This window comes from Coturnix japonica, chromosome 1 (assembly GCF_001577835.2).
Source record: "Coturnix japonica isolate 7356 chromosome 1, Coturnix japonica 2.1, whole genome shotgun sequence".
Classification (NCBI taxonomy): Eukaryota; Metazoa; Chordata; class Aves; order Galliformes; family Phasianidae; genus Coturnix; species Coturnix japonica.
Genome location: NC_029516.1, coordinates 77462502 through 77490433, shown reverse-complemented (window position 1 = coordinate 77490433; position 27932 = coordinate 77462502). Strand labels below are relative to the sequence as shown.

At 39.7% G+C, this 27932-nt stretch overlaps 1 long non-coding RNA gene across 2 annotated transcripts; it reads right to left on the bottom strand.

Moving 5' to 3' along the window:
- Positions 1-8: 8 nt before the first annotated feature.
- Positions 9-27511, bottom strand: LOC107321058. Of its 2 annotated transcripts, XR_004309061.1 has the most exons (3): positions 26366-27511; positions 25883-26015; positions 9-5739 (listed from the first exon to the last, which is right to left on the bottom strand). It is a non-coding gene; the product is annotated as an uncharacterized LOC107321058 (long non-coding RNA). The 2 variants fall into 2 exon arrangements; XR_001558442.2 differs by lacking the exon at positions 26366-27511 and having other exon boundaries at positions 25883-26353.
- Positions 27512-27932: the final 421 nt, after the last annotated feature.

Genomic DNA, 27932 nt, shown 5'->3' with positions numbered 1-27932 from the left:
GAGTAGTCTTTTTTTTTGGAGGGAGGTTTTTCTTGACACATAGGAAAGTTACTCCCCCTTCAGCTGAAACTAGCTGCTGAATTTCTCCTTTGTGTAATAGCAGACATCTCCCTGTGTTCTTATTATCGTTCATTCAGTATAACAACCATAAAAGTATACACAGAGGCCCAGCTACTCAGTCACCACAGATCCATTGCCTTCAGGATCCACCGAAAAATCAAAACAAAAGTGTGCACAGAGGGATCTTCAAAGATGATCTATACTTAACTTAAACAATAGAAAAAAAAAAGTCTGTGTCAGTTCAAATCCTCAAACTCTATGATATGATGTTGCCAGACTTGCATCGGTCACCAGCCTGAGTATTTCATGGTATTGAATCACTGTTACCAGAGATGTCTAATGAGATTCCAAACTGTAGAGATATATATTTTTTTCAATGTAGTGAAACCAGGGTCTTCTCAGTTCTTGTTGGATTACTTCTTAAGGACACAACACCTTCTAAAATTTAACTTTGGTTTTACTTCTTGGATCAATAAAGAGGCAGAATTGCCAAAACAGTGATAAAATACTTTTATATAACTATATCATGATTATCACTAAGTTTCTTCCAGCACTTTAGATACCCAGGTTTTCTACACTTATTTCTCTGGGATGTGTCTTCTTTAGGTGTACATACTCGCAGTGTTCTTTTACAAGATGTGTTTTCAGTTTCTTTTTCCTGGGCAGCAAAAATGTTACATTCAAACATCTATGGAAAATATGCTATGAGCTACATTCATTTCAGACACGATACTACAGCTATGCCTGTGACATGTATCATTGGTGAGAAAATGGACCATTTTCTGTTGGTATAGCAGAACTTCTGCTATAGCTGTTTTCAGATTGTGGTCCTACTCTTCTGCTGCTAATCTCATGGGCACTTCTATACACTTCCTCACTGATTTGCTTCTCTTAGGCTATTTATCTTCTGCAGCAGTATGGGAGTTCATATTCCTGACTCTCATATTTCTGGAGATTACACCACTGTCTTCACAAGCCTTCACTTTGCTGAATTCATTTACATCTCTGTATGGAGTGGGAGAAAAATAGCAGCTTGCTATGCTCCACTCGATCCTCATAGCACAGGTGTAAATGACAAGATACAAGATTGCCATGAGTTAGGTCTAGCTTGAGTTACTCAAGCACTAAGTTATACTTGAAGTTTCAGGTTCAGGAAACACTGGGAACTGCCAATTTTCATGTTATGATGTGGTACAATAGTACAGAATAGCATAAAGTCATACTTTGATCACTACATATTTGTGTACTGTATCAAATTTTGACTTGATTCAAGTTTCAAGTTATAAACTTGAATTTAGATTCAAATATCTAACTCTCAGATAGGCAATACTGTCTTCCAGATATCAGATTTTGTTGTAAACAGTTCATGCCACTCTGTATATATTCTTTGGCTTTTATTGTGTAGATTTCCAAGCATACATTACAGCTGGCCATCATTACGGGGACAATCCTTTGCTTCACTATTAGCTTCCTGAGCTATAAAAATAATACTCTGATATGTAAAGAAAAACAGAAGCCTGTTTAGTATGCAGGGTTAGAGACTGAGGACTGCAGCTACTTCATAAGAATCTGAGGTTTCCATTGCAGTGGAGGACTGGGACCTCAGAGAGATGGACATTTGAGGTTGGAGACCACCATTGCACTTTCCATCCTTCTTGTCTATCAGATTCTCACATGTGGATGTATTTTGTGTTCATTAATTATTCTGCTCCTTCATCCAGGCTTCCACTCATAAATCCAGTGAATCTCAATGATTATGATTAATGCTACTTTGTTAGTAAGATTGTTGCACTGAATAACTTTAAAATTATCAGAAATTTGCTCTAACAATTGTCTTCAGTCATACAACTCAGAGCAAGCTAGCGCAGTAACTTGAAAGATATGTAATATTTTACCTTGGTTTTAAAATAAAATGATCTGTACTTTGTCTTTGTAGATATATATATGGACCCCATAGAGTTCACAGAATGGTTTAAACTGAAAGGGAACTCTAGAGGCCTGATCCAACCCCTTGCTCAAGCAGAGCCACCTGCAGCAGGTTGCCCAAGATCATGTTTAGAAAGCTTTTGAATATCTCCAAAGAAAGACTGCACCACTGCTCTGAGCAGTCTGTGCTGGTGCTCAGTCACTTCAGTTCATGCCGATTGCATCTTGTCCTTGACCTGGGAACTGCTGAAAAAAAAACCTGGCTCTGTCTTCTTTGCAGCTCTCTACAGATACACATCTAAGAGATCTTCCTCAACTCTTTCTCCAGGCTGAAGAGCCCCAATTCATTCAACCCTCCTTCATGTAAGAAGTTTCACTCCTTTAATCATGTTGGTGGCCTTGTGCTGAACTCTTTCCAGTACCTCCAAATTTGCTGTTACCCATATATATTTTTAAGGGCAAAATTTAGCTCTGTGGCTTTTTATTTTTTTGTTTGTTCTAATTATACTGGCTATTTCAGGAACACTTAGAGTGGGAAAAGTAATGAGCAAAAAAGAAATTTTAATTTATTCTCAACTTCTGCTTGAAAGGCTGTGGTCTTTATATAAGTCATCTAAGAAATGAACAAAGGAACAATTTATATTGGAGATTAATGAGTGTGAGAGCCTTCGGTAATATGGCAGTAAGTATCATAGAAATGTTATAAATACCTAAAAATTCAGCACAGAATATATGGGCAAAACTCCAAATGGTTGTCCCTGTTGCAAGATGGAAAATTAAACCCTTAATGGGCAAAACCTCTGCCTGTTATTGGTAAGAAGCACTAAAAGTAGCCATTCTTAGGAGCACTTGTGGTTGACTAGCACTTGTTATGCTGCAGAAGAGGACTAACAGTCACGAGGAAGAGGTTTTCTTTGTCATATCAGCATTTTTAAGTAGAGCACAGATGCTTTATGCTTCCAGGCTTGGTTACATTAGAGAAATGTACTGAGCATAGTGCAAAGGATTTAAAAAAAAGAAAAAAAATGACACGCTGGGTGTTATTAGTATGATGAGTGAAATTTTGCTTCTCTCGCTCATAGAAACTACAGGCACTTCTCACTTTTCCATGAGTTTCTAATTGAGATTAGTATACAGTCCGATATTTTCACAGAAGTCACACAGGCCAGAGCGTACAATAGCAATTAAGTATTGAGTGTACATATGACTAATTAATTAGTGCCATAAGGAAACATATGTTTTGTCTCCTTCCTGGAGCCAATTACCACATGCCGGTGTTATAAAGCAGGATGGGAAGTGGCCCCATGCTGAAATAAGAGTTCATTACAAAACAACATGACAAAGAAAGAAGCTTGGTCAGTATATGCTGACCAAGCCAACCACTACAGAATCACAAACTAAAGGAAGAAAATTACTGGGGAAACTTCTGCACTGAAAAAGAGCTCAAACTGCCTTCAGGGGACAACTTCAGATCTCTTGAACAGCTTCTTTTGGAATGAACGTACAATGCTTGAACATACTAGTATGTTGAATGTGATCTATAGCTAAAAAAAAGCATATAGCCTACTTCTAACGACCCTGTCAACCACAGAATAGAGACAGTTTTTGATATTTCCTTCTGTTGTTTAGTTTGGGTTCCTATTTGTGTTTTATGGTGTCAGTTAGATTCACTCCATGCTTCAGTCCTGAGCTATCACTCCCCTGGCTGTCTTTCTAGCCTCAAAACTGCTCATTCCTCTTGAGAAATCTGAACAAAACTGAACAAATAGTTTGCTTCAGCATCTATATAATGATATGCAGTGCACATACTGACTCTAATGAGTCAGTAAGGATGCAAGTCCAGGCTCATGGGTTGACCCAGGGGTTGAGTCCTGCTTTACTGTGCACTTCACAAAGACAGAAAAGACTTACCAATTCTTCCTGACTTTGGAGGCTGCAGAGATGGTCCATTCACAGTCTTTATCTTGCTGGAATTTTATTATGTTCACAATATTGTTTCCCTCAATGACACTTCCTTAAATGATAGAACCAAACTCTAAGAGTACAGTTATAGAAGTCAGGTACTACTATATGGCTTGGTCGTAACTGCCATGTAATTTTGTTTTCAATCAGCTTTAAAAATACTATGTTCTCAGTTACTGAAAGCATGGATAGTGTTCATCAGCAGCATGATGACTGGATGCTGGCAGAAACTTTGTGTCATATTCATTGAATATTTGCACAAATGGGATCACAGCAGTGACAGTAGTACAAATTTGTATATTACAAACACAAATGCCTTCCAGAAAAAATGGTAGTGACTGGTAATGCCTTTTAATTCTCCAAATTGCTACAAACATAGCTTAGACATCACTTTACCCAGCTCCTGTAATGGAGCTGTGGCAAGTATATATATATTTAAAATAAATCTCCTCAGCACTCTTCATACTTCCATTCCTATTTTACACTAACACACCTCACCATACAAATTACTACTCCGTCAGAACTAACCAAACAGGATTTAAAAATATTTGAGATGTCTTTATGATAAGAATATTCATGAATACCAATCCAGAGTTTGCTTACATTTAACGTAATTCACGTAAACATTTTTCTTGCGCACTCATTCTTGGGAACTGCAGCACAGATGAAAACCTCATACAAGCTTTTGTTTTATACTTTTGCCCATCTGTGCTTCTTGCTGCAGAGAAAAAATAATCCTTTGCCTTTGCTCCTATCATTTTTATTGACACTCTTGGCAGGTGGGTGTTGATGAGCTTTTTGTTATTTTTTTCTGCTTTTCCTTACAACTCCCATCTTTAGCTCCACAGCAGTATTTTAAACATATGCCCCCTTCTTTCCTGCTGTTGTCTTTTTTTGCAACTGAGCACCCCATTCAGTTGCCTGGTTTCTCGTCCTGACAGCTGCCATCCTCTCAGGCTTCTCTGCTTCCACCGTGTGGCTTGAAAATCTTTCTGGAACCTGGGTACTTCTAAGCTATGTCCCACTCCTCTGGAGTAGATCTGAGGGTCTGTGCATCCAGAAGTAGGCATGCTGAATCCACAGATCTCCAGGGATCACCAAATAACATTAGCAATTGTCTTTGCATTTTCTCATTGCCAGTGTGCTGCATATAGCCTGATGATGATATTACCTCCATTTTCCTTGACAAAGAAGATGGTGACAGGTGTGGATAAAAAAGCCAGGACAAAGAATATCAGTCCAACAATGTCTGAAATTGATGCTTTCCTGACTTCCTGGGCCTGCTGAGATCTACCCATTCTTTTGTGAGCACATCCTGCCTGGAGAGTCTGAAGCAAGGTTGGCAAATGCACTGTCATTTCTCAAGACTCCTCTCTGAAAAAGTGAAACACTGGATCCATGCACAGCACCATCATCCTGCTTCTGCTCCCATGTTGTCACAGCCAGAGATGCTGTGTGCCAGCTTATGGAGCTGGCTCCACTGATACTCTGCCAGAAGTGAGCCCAGGCATGCTTCCATACATGTCTGAGGCTGGCTGAGCTGTTGTTGGTAGGGCTCACTGGAAAGCCAGACCTGAAGGTCAGGCTGTGTGATCCTTGCACAAAATACTGCGAGTCATGCTCTTCACTTCTCATTTCTATTTCTGAACTGCTTCTGCAGGGCACTGCCTTGTACTGTTTAAGATGAGCCTCAAGGTAGTCATGATGTATTAATAATAATGCCTGATCGTGCTGGACATGAATAGTAAAGCTTTTGGCATTCTTTCAAAGAAGGAAAGTTCCGTTCTCGATCTGGAAACACAAACGATATTCACAGTCATCAACAAACTAATCAACAAAATTTCATTTAAAATCATCTTAAAATTCATGCTCTGACTCAAATATCTGCCTGTATCTGATACCTCTACAAGCAGAAGGATGTAACAGACAGTTCTTCTCAGCTTTAATATATGGGACATTAAAAAATATCAAGATCTTGTTAAAAGCTTACTCAACAAAAACTCATCAAATGGAATTAATTGCTGCAATTGTCAACTTCTGGATTTTGATTTTGATTTATTGCCAAATGGCAATTTAATGCTTCAGAAATGTAGAATTGTTATTCTGGTGGCACAATATATCAGAGAAACATCAAAGCCGTTTATAGCCTATGTGGCTGAGTTGCACATGAGGTTTAAGAAAATATTCTGTTTAAACACACGTAGGGTTGGTTTTTTATTGTTAAGCATTATCAGGGATAGCAATGTTTCATTGGAGGCAGATCACTATCCAGAAATATAATTAATCATGATTATTTATGTCATACCTAATTATCAGGAAATAGCCCCAGGGATACACTTCAGTTATATTTCAGAACCTTCAGACTATAATTACTTTGCTTTGTATTAAATATTCTCTCCATACTCTTGAAGAAGTTTATAACATAGTTATAAGGAATAAGGTCACAGGGATAGAAATAGCTAATGTACAAGCAAATAATGAAAATACGTGCATTTGGGGAAGCGTTGAGTTATTATGAGCAGTATATTAATTTCATTCTCTTCATAATTAGGTAAAAGAAATGGTTTTCTAGTGTGGTTTTTAATATGTGAGCACACCAGCACAATAGCACAGGCCTTGAAACAAAGAGCTTTTAAAATTCTGTTAATGTAGTGTAAAGTGGATTAAAAGTTTGGGGGGGGAAAAAAAGCCCTAAGGGTCTAAATTCTCAGTATTTTCATTTGTAAATTTTTGGAAGCTATTTTTCAGTGAGGACTTTTCACATTCTAAGGATTTTCATAGCTTCTGGTATCGCTGTAAAAGTTATTTAGATACATTTCTGGTTTAATATTTATAACCCATTGTGTGTAATTAAGGCATTTAATAGGAGTTGTAAAATTAGGTAGGCAACGTACATGAGTACAAATGCACGTAATTTACATTCCTGGTTGTTAATGATGTTGGATGCCTTTAAAATGAAGAAAGGATAAGGTTAAGTATAAGACCTCAAAACACGCACACACTTGTGGACCTAAGCTATAATTTTATTGAAGGGCATACCACACAACAAAGTCATTCCTGTATAAATGAAAACCTGGACATTTATTTTTACAAATAAGTGGTTTTTTTTTTTTTCCCTCTTGTTTTCTCTTTTAAAAAAGACAACAACATATTTTCAGCACCGCTATGTCCGGAGGCTGTTTTTGGGCACACTGTTCTTGCATAACAGCTTCATAGAGCTATGCTGGAATGCACGTCATTACACTGTCTTTGGAAGAAGGTTTGGTAAAGGGGCTTGGCTTCTGGGGATTTTTGATGGGGGAGAGTTACGTACGATCAGGTCCAGAATTCAAAGCATGTCTGGTTATTTTTTTAGCTGACAGAATATGAGCTTAGAGATACTCATTTAGCATAGTATTTTGTTAGGCTCATAACACTAACGTGAAGCTGGGCTCTGCGACCTAAGTTCACATGCTGACTGTAACATAGATGGTTAAAACCTGTGTGCACCAGGGTCCAAAATCTCAGCACAGCTCCCATTCAAGAGGCTGAGGCTGCATTCAGTGGCCTGGGACTGAATGCTTCCACCTTGTTGTCATGCAGCGGGTGCTGGGAACCTTCCCGGTATTGGTACAATGCATTGTGATGCTGCATAGTTTCACTCTTTGGACTTGACCTCATATAGGTCCCACTGCATCTGGAATCATGCTTTGCTAAGATTCTGCTTGTGATTTGTCTGTGACTGCAAACATACTGCCCTGGTGACCACACCATTGTTGTGTGTAGTGCCCACATGTTGTTCTTCATGGCTGTGTTTTTCATGACACAGTTTTGAAACCTCTGCAGAATCTGACTTTACAGAGCCCTCATTAAAGTGAAATTAGAGGATTATTCTCTTTGCTAAATTATTCAACCTGTTTAAATATTAAGAATAAAATAATAAAGATGGTGTTATTTTAAAATGCTGAAAAGGAATGCCTTGTGTTAGGGTTCAAAGTCAACAAACAATCTCCTCTTAAAACCAGGAATGGATAAACATAGAAATTATTTGCTAGTATTTAATGGAGAGGCAGCCCTCAGCCAGAGTCCATTACGATTTAATGACCACACCATCTTTAAATCAATGATTAAAAACACTGTGTACATTTGAACTGCCACCCTCTGTCTTCTGTGAATAATATTATGTGGGACTGAACGTTATTTGGGGAACTATTTCCTCAACAAATGTCTGATTTTTTTCTGTCTTCTAACCTGATAGGTGTTTCATTCTCTGTTCCCTGCTTAACTGGACATTTTTTTCACCTATTAGAATAGAAGGCAAAGTGTTTGCATAATTGAGCATTTAATTAATTAAAGCAACTAATATTGAAAGTCATTGTTATGAACTAGCCACTTGCACATGGCATTTTCCCCTCTATGTTTATTCATTTTCCTGATTTTCTGAGTAATGTGTCAAGGTGATGAGCTGCTTGTTGCAATGGGCAGGAGCAGTCTTCCTTTAACAAAGCATGCAGGTGGCCAAAATGATTCAGTGACTTTAGAGAATACCAGATGCATTTTTTTTTCTTGCAAATTTATAGCTTCCAAAGACAACTCCTAGGTAAGACACAGTGAATTTTATACATCTGGAACAGCTGGAACAGCTGCCCTGAGAGGTTGTGGATGCCTCGTCCCTGTAGGTGTTCAACGTCATGTTGGATGGGGTCCTGGGCAGCCTGGTCTTGTATTAGACATGGAGGTTGGCAGTCCTACATGTGTCAGGGGGTTGGAGCTTGACAATCCTTGGAGTCCCTTCCAGCCTGAGTCATTCTACAATTCTATGATGATTCTATTATACATTTGATGTTGTTCAATCACAGAATCACACAGAATCACAGAATCACAGAATTACCCAGGTTGGAAGGGACCTCAAGGATCATGTAGTTCCAACCCCCCTGCCTGGCAGGGCCACCAAACATACACCTTTACTAGATCAGGTTGCCCAGGGCCCCGTCCAACCTGGCCTCTGTTGTTTTTTTTTTTAGTGAATTTTGTTGATGTTGTAGTAATGCTCAACTTTCACAAAAGCAGTGGCATTCCATCTCCCTTCTTTGTGTGCATTAAAATGTGCTGGGAAACATCCTTGAGCAAAACTTCCTGTAGAAATGAGTGGTCCAGGTGAAAGCCTATCCTCCCCCAAAAGGCTTTGAGGACTTCAGCCCCAAGAAACACTTCAGAAATGAGAAAATTAATTTCCATTAAATTTTGTTTTAGAAATATTTTTTTCTGATTTATGTAGAAAGAATAAAAATGCTTCATAAGGCTATCAGAGAATCATAGAATTGCTCAGGTTGGAAAAGACCTTAAAGATCACCAAGTCCAACCACAACCTAACCATAGTATCCTAACAACCCTCTGCAAAATCAGGTTGTAAGAAAAAATCTGGTAAAACAAAACATTTTGTTATGCAAATTTTTTATTTTAAACTTGATTTGCTACAAATTGTCATAAAAATGGGCAAGACCAAACAGCAAGTATTAATATTCTGCAAGTGGTACTGCTGAAAGCTTTTTTAAGACAAGTAAGTGTCTTTATTCCTAACATGCCTAGACTACTTTTTCACTTTCTCTCCTTTTTTACTACCTTTTATATACTCATTAATAGTTGGATATTTTGTTAAAGAACTCCAAATGGGTGTTTTGCTATTCTTAAATGCAAAACAGAAGCAATCAATAATTCTGTCTGCTGCTAAATAGACCTAGACTCTGGGTGGTGTTAGCAGTGGAGAAAATGAACAGACAGGATTAACAAGTGTTTTGATCATATTGCTGGTTTAATTCTGCTAAAAAACAATAGTATCTTGTGGGATTAAACAGGAATCTTTCTTTAAGAAGATACATCAAAGAATTGGAACTCTTTTTTTTTTTTTTTTTTTTTTTCCTTTTTTATTTTATCTTTTCACCTTTGGTCTTTCCTATTTCAAACTCTCTTCAGGTGCCACATTCTCTTTTCACGTACCTATTGCATTCATCAGCTCTCTCTGTTTGTTCAGTGTTAGATGAAGCGGGCACTCGGAGAGCCTCACCAGAACCTACTGAAAGTCACAAGAACATCCTTCACTGACCTCGGAAACATGTTGTTTCGGAGGAAGTTTCAGATATCAATTGAGCATTGAGATAAACTCTTTCATGTGTAAACTTGGTAGCTGCATCACCCCTTCTCTTTTTGTCACTTCATTACATCGTGTTGCAAAGGTTAGGCAGTAGAGAGTGATGCATTTCCTTTTATTAAGGAGCAGTGGCAAGGAGCTGTTGCTTAGGCTTTGTTTGCTCTGCCTGTTACTCTCAATGTCACTGAAACACAGCATGAAAATTAAAACACTGAGAGGAAGTATAATAATTGTGAGCCGTCGTCCTTATCTACTGAATAATGGCATTTTTTCTACAGCCTGTGTTCCCCGTAGCTGGTGACAAGCTCTGCCTGAATGCGGCTGAGCCACAGCAATGTCAATCTGAATCTTCATATCCAAGTAATTATGAAATCTCCAGAGCCAAGAACTCTTCAAATCAGACATATGCATCAGAGCAAAATATTAATTCAGCAAACACGACACAATATAGCACACTCGTTAGTAACTGATTCCTTTACAGCTTTGCAGGTTCTTTTCCTGACCCATAAATGACACTCAAGATAACAGAGTATTTTTCACTTCCTGAAATGAAAAAATTTTACATCCTTACAGCCAAAGCCTGAACTTCCATCACTCTATTCTGATTTTCAGTGAAATGCCAAATGCTCAAAATCCCCCCCAAAAGGGATTTTTGTACTGAGTTGAGTGTTGTCCAACACAGCGCTCTTCTTTTTTGCTAAAACCAAAACACTGTGCAGGAATTTTGACCATTTTTGTTTCATTTGGTTCTACACTTTAATAACACATGATAACATGTAATTATTCTAGGAAACAAACTGCTTTTGTCCACAATACATTTGTTTCTGGAAAATCCTGCTTTTTGCTGTGCCAAAAAATGAATGCTCTTCCACAGAACCTGTCGAGCTGAATGGATCAGGAGATTCCCTCGGGATATTTTCAGTTGTTTGACTGCAAGGGTCTTACTCAGCTGCTGCCCCTATCCTTTTGAGTTTTAAATACTCCCACAGTTCAAATACAGAACAATAGCAAATAACTGTAAGTAAAAATCGAAAAAAAAGATAGTCAGGAAGGCTTTAGGGCAGGAAGCAGTGTGTCTCCATCCCTCCAGTTCACCCATGATCAGGCTTCATTTAGTCCTTGACTGCTTGCATACGTATATGTGTATGTATAGTTTTTGAGCTAACAAATATTTCTTCTCTCCAAGGATGAAGCTGAAATGTGAATGGATAAGAATACAGTGTATATGAAAGGTGTGGCTTGAGTGGCTGCTGATCCCTTCAAAAACATTTTAAAAGCATCTCAGATTAGTAGAGGTACAGGTTGGGACTGTAAGGTGACACTGGCAGGTGAGAAGCCTTTGGGAGCCTCATCCCTAAGGGAACAGGCAACTAAATATCAGTGTTGAACCACTGGGGGAAAGAATGCAAATGAGAAAGAACAAACAAAGCTTAGCTGATATGCAAGTGTCCTGATTTTAGTATTATTTTTTTCCCCCCTTCATCTTTCCAGCTCTTCTACTGCAGATGAAAATTGCTTTAGAGGAAGCAAGAGCAAAGCAGTATGTTTTGGTGCTGCCAGGTAGTGCTGCCTCTCATGGTGATCCCAGGCTCTGTCACCGTGCCATCTCCTCAAGTCTTTCTGAGCTGTAAATTGATTTAAAAACAATTGTAATGACCTGCTTGCATCAACTCAATCAAACTTCATTATAGAGGTAATAACAGTATGTTAGAAACTGTCATAGATTTTCTTAATCACTCCCTTGGACTTCCAGTTCTTTGGTATTCTGACAGATTTTCAGCTGCCGAGCACGTGCCACTATCTGGATAGTGTGAATGAGAGGAGGTGTGTCAGGAAAAGAAGTAAAAATATTTGACTGACTATTCAATAACCTGCTTACTAGACTGAAAAACAAAACAAAACAAAACAAAAAAAATAGCAGTCGAAAACTAACTACATAGGATTATGCTACATGCATATGAATATTTAAGTGGCACAGAAAGCCCTGCTAAAAGAATATATAACCAAGCACCCTGGAAACATGCTGATGGCAGGGAATGCTGTCCTTAGAGTATGTCCCCTGCCCAGACAGTATTTTCTGTCTGTGACTCAGTGATGCACTTGCATTCTGGACCTGGTACCCTCTTCAGCTCCACCCAAATCAGAACTTCTCCCATTTCTTCCTTTGAATTCAACTTGAGCCACCCAAGAAAAACAGAAGACTTACATTTGTCTGAAGATTAGTGCAACATGGAGAGAGCTTGAAAAGATTTGCATGGCCCAATATGGGTGACTAAGGAGTTTAGCCTGGCAAAATGACAGAGTTAAGCTGAATTTCTGGCTCTGTTACAGGCTCTTTCTATGGCCCTCAAAATACTTTTTAGTCTTCTCCCTACTTTCCAGCTTTTGATGTGCCTATTTTATAGAGTTTTTGGGCCAAGAGGTATTGATCCAAGATTATGAGGCCTTAAAAAGGCTTTGATGATAAGACTTACATAGTTAGCAACAAAGGTAATACCTGTCTATCTGCATGTTTCTGTGGCAGCTCTGCTGAGAAGGAGCAGGAGACAGAGGTGCATGTTCCTCTTGGATAACAAATCTGGATTTTAGCCCAGGCACCAGAGACTTAGATGGCCAGAAGTAAAAGTCTTCAGTTCTAAAGATTTAACTGGGGTCTGGTCTTGCAGCAGTAGAGGACAGTTCATCCCTATTTTTATTTCTAGTCAGTGGGAGAAAGAATACCTGCGTGAATTTATACAGTTCATATATTCACATGACTAAATTTAATGGAAAGAGAGTTTGCAATTGTGAGTAGTTTTGGGGATGATGTAGTGATGTGTGTAGGAGAAGTTTAGAGAAGAAAAGTCTGCCAAGAGAGGAGAGTGTGCCTGATCAGAGCCTGGAATCAGCATTTTTTTGGCTTTGGAAGGGATAAATGTGAGAATTTTGGTGATAGAGACAAAAGGGTAAGAGAGAAGATGAAGAGTGAGACCACAAGGATCCAGAAAATAGGAGGCATCAAAGAAAGAAAGGAGGTCACTAAAATGAAGGAGAAGTGCTGAAAAACCCAGGAAAGAAAGAAAAGAAGATGGTAAGATAGGAAAAGAAAGAAGAACGAAGAGTTACCATTTCTGCACTGCATAGGAAATATTACCTTCAGGAAAAAAATAATTAAAAAGATATTTTGAAAGATAAAAGATGATGGAGAGAAAAAGAACAGAACAGAGTGAAGCAATAAAGAGAAAGAGGGAGACAAAGTACATGCAAACGAAGTTTTTAATTAGGGTAAAGGATAAAGATATCTACAGGAAAAGAAAAAAAAACCACATGGATGAGACATTAATTTATGTAGGGCCCTTCAGGCTCAGGTTTTTATGCCTCTTTTTCACTATTAACATTTCAAAGTTGAGCACGGTTCTTTTCTCTTGGTCATTCTGGACATTTTTTCCCCCTGTGATTCTATACATTATTGCTCCTATAACATAGAATGATGTAATACACATTTTTCATGTTTATATTTTTGTCTGCTCATTTTCTAGCATTGTTTCCTCTGTTAAAACAATCTTTTTATCTTTACTGACTGCAGCTTTCTGGATGACAGCTTCTCTTTTATCTGGGGAATATTTTTTGTAGAACTTGGCACCCAGTCACTGCACATTTGCTCTGCATCTCTCAGCACCGCTTACCATGCATACCTTTCAGGGAATGGCATTTCTTTCTAAGGAAACAATGAGAGTGAAAACTTACTCAGACTATATTTGCCATGAGTTTGTTCATGGAAAATATGTTTTATGAGTACCCTTGCAGTTTATTTTTCATACAGATGATTCCTATGAATTAGCTTTTGTCAGATAGATGGAGTCATCAGCTCCCTTTGCAGTCCCTGACACCAGCACATGCTGTAGGTTTGGACTTCTCATTAAATAAATTAGACTGTAGAAAATACCTGTCTCAGAATCAGATTTACTTAATGGTGGTAAAATATAATGGAAAGCCCTGGTAACACTGTTTGCTATTTCAAAAGCCTTGACACACTGTTTGTATTGCAGCTTCTTCCACTTCCCCATTCTTATTAGGGAAGCTAACACAGCAAGGGAGGCAGGCAGGTGGATAATCATTCTGCCTTCAGCATCTGCATTGCAACACTCAGCAAAGTGCAATTTTAAAAGGAAACCACAGGCTCTGAATGATGCATGCATGTGGTATGGTTCCTCAAGTAAACTTTTATGGAAGGTTTACAGTGGTGGGATATTGAAGGGGGAACATTCATCTGATCTCATTATCCAAATGTTAAATCTGGGATCATAACTGTGTGAGCTTTTAGTATTGCAGTTGTAGGGATTTCCAGATTAGGCACATACACTTGAACAGACTTCAGTCCAAGTAGTGCTGGAGCAAGTGACTATGTGGTGACTAAGATATGGCGGCTCAGACCTTGGCTCTAGATAGGTTCCTGGAAACTTTGTCCAGCCCACAGTGAAGCTCACATCACGTCATCTTCACTGTTTGAGTCCAGTAGTAACCTACTATTTATAGGGAGAAAGAGGTAACTTGCCATAGATTCAAATCAAGTGTCTGAGTGACCAGGATATTTGCAGCACGTTTTCTCTCAGTGCAGAGGCGGTGAAATGGCACAAACACAAATTATGTGCCATGCACAGTGGGAAAAAATCATCCATGACATGGATTTTTCAAAGGTGTTTAAGAAACTGGGCACCCAATTTCCAGCACCTTTTAACAAACATGAGCCACCTTAGAGTCTAGTTTTGAAAAACTCTGAGCTTATTCTGATTCCCTGGTCTTTACTCAGGACAGAAGATGTTACTGATTCAGCAGAATAACCTAGGATCTTCCATAGGAAGAGCTAAGCTGTGAGGGCTTGTCATTGCCAACAATCAAAAAAGGTTTTCTGGGTGATGTTGCCAGAGTTCTCCTCCAGATAAACTCAATACTAGAGCTAGGGGCCAACAAAGTCAGAGCCCCTGAGTGCTGTGAGGAGTGGGATAGACTTGTGATGTGTGAATGGAGCTGGAAATCTTTCTGACTGAAGAAAAAGGATCACGGTCATGGAGAGTAGATGGGAAGAAGGGAAGAGAGCAGGTTAGAGCCCCTACCAGACCCTAGTTCATGTTTTGAAGCATTATAAGCCAATAAAATAAAATAAAATAAAATAAAATAAAATAAAATAAAATAAAATAAAATAAAATAAAATAAAATAAAATAAACCAAAAAACCCACAATCTGGATATGATATAAGTTGCAAGATTCCTTGTCATACCACACTAAATATGTGGTGCATTTGGTGGGATGCAACTTTTTTTTCTCTTTAGCCTTGTTTGGTGTGGGTTAGGTGAAAAGGAAAATTCAAAAGGAGGAAAAATGAGCCAGTTAAACCTGTAGCAGATGGAAGCTGTTTCTACTAGCGTTTAGCTATTGACTTAATAAGTAGAGCTAAGGTTGGAGGGGTTGGGAGTGGGGGAAAATGATGGCCTTGATCCATTTGTTCAGTTGCCCAAGGTGATTAGTTCTTATTACCACAGGATTAAATGACACAAAAAAGAATGGAAGATACATAAAGTCTGCAGAGGCCTGCAAATGTCTTGTGCATCTAAAATGGAGGGCATTCTTATACAGCTGTGTAGACCCCATTAAATTAAAATGAAGGAATAACTGTCTTTCAGCATTGATTATTCTAACTACGTAATTATATTTCTGTATAAAGAAGAAATATATGCATGGCAGTTTTTTGTTTGTTTGATTGTGGGATTTTTTGGTTGTTGCTGTTTGTATTTTTTTTACATAGACACATGCAAAAGTATTTTGTGTGTGTACATGTGTGTATTCAAGGAGCTCTATTACGTTGCAAACAGCCTGACCAAACTGTTTGCCAGCCTCTGGGAGATTTTGTATTAAGCCTTGTATTCTTACCAGCCTCACAATGATCTCAGATAAGCAAACTGCACCTTTGTGGAAGGGATAGAAGAAAATCTATTGTTCTGATGTTTATCTATTTGCATGTTGGGAAAGAAGTGTGATCTCATTCTCCATTCATTGCCTTGCATTATTCTTCTGTTTATCTCTGTATACATTTTCTTTGGCCATCTCTCTGATGCAGATGCTTGAAGTAATCTTAATGAGTAGAAACTCACTGCTTATTATTAAAGCTGTTTAAGCAATGTAAGGTTTCATTTTATCTTGTAAGCTCCTCTTATTCTTAATTGTAACAATCTCATTCCCTAAAATGTCTGTGCTTCCATTATTAACTCCTATTAATAACTTTTATTAATAGTACACCGTTCAAGTTCCCGCCTGTGCTGAAACTCTGCAAAACAAACTTCAAATAGTCTTCATGTTTTGCTTTAAAATAAGGAGAAATACTCCATGTAGAAGCAAAGATGAAGACAACATTGCACCAGAATCTCTATTACGGTTACTACTTATTAACTTACTCTTCTCACTCTACCACAAAGCACTCAACATGCCCTGAACAAATGCTGGAGACATCTTAATTTCAAAGGAGTGCACAATGGCGAAGTAGATTGGGAGGTAAGGTCAGATTGCCCCTCTGCAGTGCAGTACCATAGCTGGAAGCCCAAATCTTTGGTGGGAAAGATCACAAATCTCCCCTGAATTTTGTGGAAGCAACCAGAGAGCACAATGAACTCAGAGAGATGCAATAAGGAAACAGCAATTACACCAGGAGGGTCTGAATCAAACTGTCACTGCTGTGCTGCTGTCAACAGAAGCAGTGATGCAGCCAGAGGCAATGCGGAGCTGGCACCCTCCTCACTGCAGCTGATGCTGAAGTATCCATCATTGCATGTATGAACCGCAGCACGGTGCCACCTCTGTAGTGCTCATGGAGAGAGTGAAAAAGAGGAGGGAAAAGGGAAAGAGGAAGAATGGAAACAGCAAAAAATTAAGTGCAATCCAGCCCTGCCTCAAACCTCCATCCTGGTGAGGGTGGCTGGGCAGAGTGTCAGAGGGAGGACTAAAGGGTTTCGTCCTGCTGCTGCCAGGGCTTCCTGGCTCCTCCGGGTAGACTGACAGGGTGGAGACAAAGGCAGAGAAGAGGGGTGCAGAGCAAATATTTGGGGGCAAGGTACAGGAGGAAAACTGTGCTTACCTCCTCCTGGAGAGTTTGGGTTACACCTTTTGCTTTAGGAGGAAATAAATAATATATTTATTGTCTTTGAAACAAATGGACATGTCGTGCAGGATGCATCACCAGCTTGGAGCCTCTGCCTCCTCCTCTGGCAAGCTCTAGTGCAGAGATGAACCTCGTAGCTTTCTGCTAAATATTTCATCTGAACTGAGCTCTGGGGCTCAGTCAGGATGATTCCAGAGCCCCAAACACAGTCGACATGACTGAGACAGCAGACAGCAGACTCAGCTCAGCTCTCTGCTCAGCTCCCACCAAACCATCGCTTGCTACCCCAGCCCTTTGGGAGTGAGGAATACGCACTTAACAGAGTGCTTGCTAGCTATTATTGTGACCCTGAATATGGCATTTTCTTCTGTTGTACAGCAGTTGTTTCTCCCACTAGGTCTTTCCCCCCCCTCCCTATAGCTTTTCCAGCTTGCTTCCTCTTGTGCCTTTAATAAGAAATGAGACTGAGAGAGGTAGAAATGAGAATGACTACACAGAAGGGACATCAGGTGTCTGAGTTGTCCCTGTGTAGATAAATACCTCTTAGTAGACAAATCAAAAATGTATGGTGGAAGGAGGTTTCTGGTAGATAATATCAGCTTGCTATAACCCAGAAATTCCAACATTGTAGGAAATGTTGATGATCATGATATTTCATTTTGTTCAAAATGAAAAAGTCATGAAGTAACCTTCTCGTGTTCAGTAATTCAACATTTTAAAACATCTGAATCAGATCAGTCTGGAACCCCTCCGTTCCATCTTGGGGAGGCTCTACTTCAAATTTTATTTTAGATGAAAAATTGTAAATGACAAATGTCAAAACAGAAAATAACATTTTAATTAAAAACATTTGTGGGGCAAATTTTGAAAATCAACCTTCTGTTCTGTCCTGATCTAATACGGTAAGATTCAAAATCCTGGTCTGTCTCTGAGTAAGAAATTCTGGCTGTTGCTTAGCCCTGATAATATCCAGAGCTCAAGTGGAGCATTGATCCTGGATCCCTCAACCAGTAAAACTGCTTTTATGTGTGTGTGTGTGTGTGTGTGTGTTCTACAGATGACTTCCATCCCTCTTTATCATAGCAGTTCCCAAAATCAGCCAAAAATATCTGCACAAAAGCCTCTGTTATGTCTCCAGGCTTGAATATGGGCCAGTGTTACATATATGGAGAACAGTAACTCCGTATCGGAGCAGCTATCTCTTGCATTATACTCACATAGTCTGAGCTAGATAAAATACAGAGTGTGAACTGAAATTGAATGGTCCATAAAGACTTTAATTATTCACTTGGGAGGTATGTCCTGAGTCCATGAAAAGAAGGAAAATAAATAAAAGCATTATGCCTTTCATTATTGGTTTGTACGTTTGATTACCGAACGCTGTGCTGGGCAGCCACAAAGGTTCTGTGAGGAACCTAGGACTTGACATTTCCATTACCATGTTGCCCTGTGGCAATGTTTGGTACAGGTGAAGTGTCTTCTATAAACAGACTCTGAAAAGGGCATGCAAAATTTGAAGCAGTTGGAATGCTTCCTTTTAGACTCTGCTACAACATCAGAGGTTCCAGATGCAGTTTTTGGTTAGAGACAAGCAACAAGGAAGATATATCTGAAAAAGACATTCCAGCATCCCTATGTAATTATTTGGCTCTACATCTTCTTCACTTAGGAGTAATATATCCGATAAGGGGACTGCTAGTTCATATCCTCTGTAATGCAAGGCAAAAAGGGTGCTATTTTTCAAAATAAGTTGTCAACTTATTGATGTACTTCGACTATCCTAAAGTAAATATATTAGTATTTTTTAGAAACAGTTCTCTGGTGGTCATCACTTACTTTCCACTGCAGGGCAATATATTGCTTGAGAAAACAAAGTTGAAATACTCTGCCCATTTTTCTTCTGATTTTCATGGGCTTTTCTTATGACACAAACAAGTACCCCATGGCATATCTCTCACGACAGTGCAGCCTGGTCAGCATGGTGCTTCCAAATGTCAGGTATTCCTGCGCTACTGCGATGTGCTCTGTATTGGGTGTCCCCAGACCTCCAGTGCCATCACTACAGCTGGAGAGGCCATGCAGAAGAGATGGCTCCAAGTGCTGAGCCCCAGTGGCTGCAGCAGGAAGGGCTGGGATAAGGCAGGGCTCTCAGATGGAGAATTTCAAGCCCAGTATAGTGACAGGGATTTTTTTTCTCTGCCATAGGATCATGTAAGCAGCCCTGTTCCACCCACCTGTATCATTACTGCAAAAAGGATGCCGTATCTTGTGTGCTATTGTCTGGATTGCGACACACTTTAAGGGGGAAAAGGAAAGGTGGGTGTGAAAACACTTAACTGCTATAATTGTCTCCTATTAGCTTAAGCATCTCTCTCTGTTTCCTGCTGTTGATCCAGTCTTAAGGCAAGGGAGGGAGTAAGGAAGATATTCTTTTGGGTTGGCACACTCTTCATTTTGCTTTTGCTTTACTGTTTTATTTGTATTTATTTAACTAGCAATTAATATGTAGACTATCCAAGATTATGGGTAGTTTTAACAAACCAAATCTTTCAACTATTCTCCTCCTTGTAATTTCAACCAGTCCCTGCGAAGTTCACCTCAATGAGTAAAACACTTAAATTTAAGAGACAGTTTCCCAGATCACAAAAGCAGTAATTTTTATGTGATCCATGGCACAAGGAAAAGTGATGTAATTCTTGTGAAGGAAAGGACCTTGTAGGTTAATTTTTGTGAGTCTCGAGGTACAGTATGAACCTTATTGTTATGGGTAGGTTCCTCATCTTTTTTTCGTATGTTTTCATCGTATACCACTGAAGACTTTGACATGCATTCAGTAGTAGATTGAACTGTGGCAGGCAAAGCAGCTTTGTATTCATCACTTTGTGTCTTGTCCCCCTCTTGGAAACTTCTGACACCATGGCATGGACTGTGGGTCCCCTCCTAAAGCACTGCAGTTTGCAGCCAACCTTATTAAAGTGAAGCTTAAACCATTTTGATTCATGACAACATCCATTGTGCAAAATGTGATGGTCAAGAGGCAACTCAAAAGGTGCTCGGCCACTGCAGCTACAAGGGAAGCAGCTTTTGGGAGATGGCAGAGTAGACAGCAAGGGAGCAGAGATCACTGCTGCATCAGGATTTTAATCTGACAGTGAATGTGTGGGAAGATCCTTAAAGCCTCCCAAAAAACAGTGACAATTTTTATATTTGTTCCCCTGTAAATGTAATAATTCCTTTCCCCTTTGTGCCCGCCCAGATTCTAGGTCAGATGACAAGAATGGTGTCGAAACCTTAAGCCATCTTCAGCTATTTCTTGAATTTTCCAATAACTTCTGGTATGAAATCTGAAGCAGGGATAGAAGCATTGTCTGTCATATTTAGCTGCCCTGAAATTGTGTGACATTAAAGCACAGGAAAACAAAATCTTGAAAGCTGATAATCCCTGCTCTTCACTGGTCACAGAAAAGCCAGGTTAATCTCAAAATATTGATGCCGTTTCTGGTACTGACATACCATCTGCTCTTTTTCATGCTAGAAGTGACCGCATGTGAACTTTAAAACCCATCTTGTAGGTAACGCTTGTTTGCATCCTCAGACATTTTACTTCCGTGTAAACTTGCTTTTCCTTTCACCCATTTGCAGTAGTGATGTTATAACTAACATACTAGAGCAGGCACCAGAGCTTGGTGTGGGTTTTATTTTGATATGAAGGGAAACAAGTGCTGCACCTTGCTTTTGAAAGCATCTTCTTATTTCTGCAATTCTCTGTAGCAATAAAACAATTTATTTAAACTCCTTCTAGCAACCCACAACCTAATTTTCCTTTCTCATTACAAGTGCTTATGACAAACACATCATCCAGGAATTTTTTGTGTATGCAGACATGAATACGCCTTCTTTAACTAATGGGATTGCTTGTTTTATGTGAGATACACGTTTAACACATACATTTGTAATGCAATTATTGATGCAATGGATTAAGTATGAAAACCACAAAACCGTACAAGAAATGAATTCCCAGCCACTGAGAATGCCAGAAGGATTCATGCACGCTGGGAGGAACTAGCACAACAAATAAGAAATGTAAACTGTGACCATCTTTGCTGCTTTATCAATGTTATGGGAATAAGACTGTGTGCAAACAACAGGTTTTGGAGCTGTATCAAAACACACTCTTGTAAACACACATGTATACAAGTGCATGCACAAATGATGTAAACAGAACAGTTTTGTGACTGCATAGTCACTTTACAAAAAGCCAGGAAATCTCAGAATTCAAACAATGGAGAAGACAAAACTACCCCCTCCATTCTCTCTATGTATTATGAGATAGTCATCGATGAGATAGTCACATATAGATTTTTTTCCTAAAGGACTGTACCTCATTTAGCACACAGGACAGATGCTGCTCACTTAATCAGCAGTTATTCAGTCTCTTATTTACTCCTCATTATAAAACGCAGGGCCCCAAGCCTTATTTACTGCACACTATTCAAACCCTTCTCTAAAGACAGAATTTTCAGTTGCCTCCTGGGCTTTTCTATTGAGCTCATCCCTGTGGTATCTGAGCACTTTGCAATGAATGCACTTATTTATACAAGACCCTTGTGAGAATAAGGGATATTATTAGCCCTATTTCACAGATTCACAGACAGAATTTTGGGTTTCCACTCTGAGGCACCTACGGCCACATTTTTGCGGTGTGCTTCAGCTTTATCAGTTTAAAGCAGAGTTCAGGTCCTATTGAGCTTGGTTGCAGCTGTGATACTCAGCGTTTCAGCAAATCAGGCCCCAGGGTATGAAGTCAGATACCCAGGAAATAAAATGTGCAGAATTACTTTCTGCTTAGAGGAAACTTGGTGGGGTTTTTTTGTTGTTTTTTGTTTTTGTTTTTTTTGTGGCTTCTGACATTTTTGTCTAGTCCATTCCTCCTTCTTCACCCAGTCCCCACCTCTCACATCATTTCCTCTGGGCTCCCTGGGGGCAATGGGGCAGGGACCATCCACCAGCGCCTGCGTCCTTACCCCAGTCAGGAGTAGGACAGCTGAGGGACATGTAGTGGAGGCCCAGAGCCCAGAAAAGAACCCCTTTTTGGGACAGGGAGGGGAGAAGGTCGGGCTGGAGCATCTGCTACACCAAGGGCAGCCAGGTGAGAGGAGCCAGAGTCTGGCAGAGCCCTGGGTTGCACAAGCACTACAAAGAAGTCAGTGTATAGAGAGTGAAAACCTGGAAGATGTTCAAAGGAGGAATTTAGTGACACTGTCTGGACAGGTGGGCATAGTATTAGAGGAGCCAAAGTGCAGATGGAATTGATATACCCAGTGGATATAAAGGAAAGTGAGAGGAGCTTCTGCTGTTACATTAACAGTTAAAGATTGACCAAGGAATATATGGGACCACTGCTGAATGGAGCAGGAGATTTAGTAACAAGATACAGATAAGTCTGGCATGCTAAATACTGGTTTTGCTTCAGTCTGCCCCAAGAAGTTCTCCCAGACCTCCTGCTTAAAGAAGGGGTTCAAGGTGGATAATCATAGGATCATAGAATCCTTAGAGTTGGAAGGGACATCTGAAGGCCATCTTGTCCAACCAATGGCCAGCAGTAGATGAGAAAGGAATCAGAGATGGCTTGCAAGGACTCAACACACACAAGCTGAGGAGGTCATCAAGAAAACCAAGATCAAAAAAAGCCAGTATCTTTGTAGTGGTGCATGATAAGATACTGAACTATGGGCACAGGTTGAAAAAGAGGAGGTTTGGCCTGTAGGTAAGGAAATACGTTCTCCTGTTGAGTATGGCCAGGGAGTGGAGCTGACTGCCAAGCAATGTTGAGAAGGTTCCATTCTTGGAGGTTGTAAACATCTAACTGTGTACACTTCTAAGAAGTTTGGTCTGGCTTCTTGACTGACCCTGCTTTCAGCAGGAAGTTGGACTAGGGAACTCCCCAGGTCCCTTTCCTCCTTAATTATCCTCTGGTCTTCCTGAAGTTTCAGCTTTCCTTTTTTTGGCAAGCACTTTTTCCTAACCGAAAACTAATCTAAGATTTGGCTGTGGTCTTTCTGACATTTGAACTATCCTCCTTCACCGAAATGTAATTGCAAGAAATGCACTCAGCCCAGGGCTGGCTCATGCTCAGGGAGGCGGGAATCTGAGAAATTAAGTGCTGAACCCTGGGCATTTACTTAGGTCTTCCCTGTACACATGAACTGAGAAATTCACATCTTCTCATCCAAAGGACTACTATGATGTGAAATGTGCAATTCTGTTCACGAGGTGAGGAAAAAGCATATTTTTGACACAAATACCACACTTGATTAGAAGCACAGGGATAGTAGTACTGTCCAAAGTGAGGCTGGGAGAAAACGATGAAAAAAGAAAGAGAAAAAGGAGATACTCACGTATTGTCCCTTAACTTCATTCTCATATAAATTATATATATATAATATCCTAAATAAAGAAAAGTATCATCCAGCAGCAACACTGAGCACTTCCCAAGTAGTGGAAGTCACACACAGCTGTAATACAAGTATGGCCTGGTACAGAGAAGAGCCCTATAACAGGTAATGCTTTCCAAATCTCCTAAAACAAGGATCTATCTGGAAATGCTTCTGTATGTCACCCTCTCTTGATAAAGACAGTGAAAGCAGGAAATGAACAAACAGAAAAGAATGATAAGACTACATGGGGTTCAAATGTGGTTCTTTTGAGTGCACAGCATGAAGTGTCTGCCTCCTGCCCATACATTTCTGCTTGTTTTCTGTATGTGTACAGTACCATGAATCATGTGAAAATAAGAAAATTCCTCATGAGATTTTCTGTCTATAAATGGATTTCAGAATTTTTGAAAGTGATTGCCAATGAAAAGGTAGTTTCAAGAATGCAAAGTGCAATAACATTCTATATGTGGAGAATTGTACTCTCTTACATTTTTGTTATTTTACTTTCAGCTAATAGAATGGTTTTCAGCTTCTGTGAGGGCAGAGGATACATTATTTTTGTTCAAGAGCAATGTAATTGAGATACATATACATATGCACATATATCTATACACACATGCAGACAAGAGTTTCAAACCAAACTAAAAGAAGCCATATGTAACCTGAGAAAAGGAATACATATATGCATGCAGATTTGCATTACTAAGACAGTTTTAAAGCCTGAAAGGTTTTGTATCCTTCACTGGATTCAGAGGAATAAAGATTTCCTTAGTTGCACTCTCATTGGAGCTGAAATTCACATTAGGCTGCACCTCACTGTGAGAGTTGAAGTTTGAGCAGAAACAATGTTGACACTGGAAGGCTGAATTTCTGCCATGGCGACAGGAAACACCCTTTCCACATCCCCTTCCTGGCAGGAAACATCCTTTTCAATACAAATTCTTAGTACGAGCAAATGGTGTGCAATCCCTTCACAGTGAAAATAAATGCCAGTCAAATGAGAGTGTTGAGATCTTGGTGGAGCTACTAAGCTTTACCTCAACAAGAACAGTCAAGTTGTAGGCAATGCAGTATTCTCCAACAACCTCATGTTTTTGCATAGTTGTATCTGGTCACCTTGAGGAGTGCTTGTTCCCCTCCTAGCCCCATCTACCCATGGGTCATGATCTGGGAAACCACTTTACTCCCTGCTCAGCCTGGTTTCCACTCCATGCTGAGCCATGCCCTGCAGCATAACCGAAGTTCAATCAGAAAGTGAATGACTGTGTAGATGGCACAGCAGGCTTAATCCCTAGAACTTTAATTTCCTTCACCTTTACAGGCTGGCAAAGGGAAGAGGTAACTTATTTATTATTTTTATTTATTATTATTTTTTTTTTAAAGGGAATGAATCCAGAGGCTGCAGGGGATGGGCTTCATTGAAGTAACTTTCTATTTACTATCAAAAAAGAGAAAGCTTTAGGTTTATTGGAGTCATTCTGTGAAATAGCACAGAAAAAGCACGTCTTCCTCCTATCTCTCATTTCCTCTGCCTCTTTCCTATCCCTTCACACAATTTGAGGGGGAATTTTTGACATCCGCTCTTCAATTTATTGGGGCTGTTCTTGGCACTAATTTTTAGTTTCACTGGGAGCATTTGAACTCTTGAATGTAACTTCTCTTATCATCACCAAACCAAGTAGTTATTGCCACAAAAGAGGTGAGAGATAGAGAAAGACGCTTGATACTTCTCAGCTGGGGAAGCTGCTGCTAATAACCTGCTTTTTTGAGGAGAGTGACTCATGCATTAGGGTCGAAATGAGATTTATTTTTCTGAGATAGAAGAAATAAATAAATTTGGAGAACAAACAAACAGTGGTCAGTGATGGTTAGTTTGTACCTAATTAGTCCGGATGTTTACTAATTTTTTCCAAGTGCAGATTCTCTTGGAGACATCTGTGCCATTCCTAATTCTGTGATTATAACCATGTTTATTTCTTCACCCTCCTTGCTTCCTGCTAGGTAATTTTGCTTCTTTGGAGAAGTCAAAGGAAAAATGTATCTTTTTATTACAAGAATGAAATGTATGCGTAGTGAGAATCCTTCAATGACATATGGCTGATAAAGTTGTGATCTCATAATCAGCTTATGATTTGAGTGGGACACATCGTGGGTGCCAGACCCTGCTTGTAACTTTTTCCTGATGTTTTTCCTAACTTTCTGTTGCTAAGGTATGCTAAAAAGATGAAGGCATATACTCACTTCTTCTCTGGTACAACTTTGCTGTGCTGCTTGCTGTTTCATTCGGGCCAAGTCTGTTACACCAGGACAGGGACATCATTGAAGATGAAGGTGCTGGAATGGCATCTGACTCTGTGCTTAGATAAAGGTTGTGCTGGGGAAGAAAAACGAAAAAGCCCTGCTTAGGAAGTTGCTGTTTCTTTAAATGTGAAATAGAAGCTGGAGGCTTTAGGCAGAGGCTGTGCAGTAAGGGGAAGAAAGATTCACGGTAGTTTTCAGTGTTAATCCTGTTCTTTTTTTCAACAAACTTCTTTGTTCAGTTCAGAAGAAAAGATGAATAAGAAGGGGCAGGACAGAAGTACAGAAAGCAATGAATGCAGGAGAAAAGGTAAATCAGTTATGCCCACTTACTGTAGTACAAACATGTAAGATAATAGGATATTGGGAATGTGCCTGTCAAAGCAAAGGATCCAGGAAGAAAGGGCAAATACAAGTGAGAGTTACCTATTTTCTGAGTTCAATGTCCAAAGCAGGCATTCATGAACAAGTCTAGACTGTTATTTTTAAGGTCTGCAATACAGTTGTTAAATTTCACATTGATTCCAGGGCAGAGGTGGCTGGGATTTGTAAAGGCACAAAAGTGCACCTGCTCAAGGTGACAAATCAGTTGTCTAGATCCATTCAGAGCCCGTACATGCTACAAAAGCAAAGAGGATATGAGTGATGTCTTTGTAACCTGGTAATCCAAGGCTAGGTCTGTCAGTGCACAGGGAAATCCTTGGGTCTTGGCTTTGTAAAAAGCACATGATTCAAGGGGGTTACTGTGGAAGATGGTAACACACTGTGTGCACAACCCCACAGGTCCCCACAAAATCCTATTGTTGGGTAAGAAGAAAAATGTGCCTAACTATGCAACAGGGAAGGGAATAAGCTGAGCCTCAAGACTGCTTGCTTGGTTCTTGGGCTCCATCTGTGCCATATCTGATATGTCAATATAGCCCTGATGGGGTGCAGCCCACATCTTGCCCAAAGTTCTTGTCCAGCTTGGTGATAACGGGAGACAAATTGCATAGGGCTGCTAGGGAGTTACTTCTTCTGCAGACCTCCGGACGGAAGGGAAATGATGCTGCCCAGAGGGCCTAAGGGGAGTGGAAGTTTATGGAGATGACATTTCAGTTTATGGGACACGTAAGGAAGGATATAATGCAATCACTTCTGGACATTATATTAAAGGCTCTTGATCTTCTGCTAAGTACAGAAAAACGTACGTTGTTAGCAATATGGCTGTGGCATTTAGGGTATATCACTGGCAAAAAGGAGCAGGGAGTTGAGAGGCAAAGCATTGTTTTTTGAAAACTTCAGCCCAAGCTTATAGGATGTTCTTGAAATGGACTCTTGCAGATATAAGAGAACAGAAATGACGCCACCTTTGATTGGAATAAATCACACTGTCTCATAATAAGACAATCTCTTCTTTTGCTTCAAAAACCTTCTGTTACTTGTGAGTCATCAGAGGGCAGTAGAAGGACTTTGGTGTAAAGTTATTTACTTGCAAGCTTCTGGTAGGCTGCAGTGAATTATAGTTACTGAACAAACTTTTATCTAAGATTCCTGCAACTGAGCAATTAACTTTTTGACTCTTACACTAAAGCAGTTCATGTAAACAGATTGTGGTTATGAAGCGAAATGCTTAACAAGTCATAAATTGCGAATCAGTTGTTGATCTGCCCTTTTTTGTTTCTTTTATTTTCTGCACGAGACATAAATTTTCTGCCTGTAGTGGGTTGTTTTTTTCCAAAACAGTGGAATCTGTGCATCTTTAGGATATGGAAGAATCCCCTGAAAGAGTCAAGGCCTCCAGCAGCTTACCATGTAGGGTGAAAGGATTGCTTTAAGGAGCAGACATGTGGAGAATCATTACAAGCAAGATACCATACATTATCACACAGTGTGCATTTATAGATTTATAAGCAGGGAAAGATTACCTTGCATTTACCATGAATAAGAAAATGCGGCAGTGCAGCTAATGCGAGGTAGCTCAGGATATATAAATTAATCTCCTTATTTATCC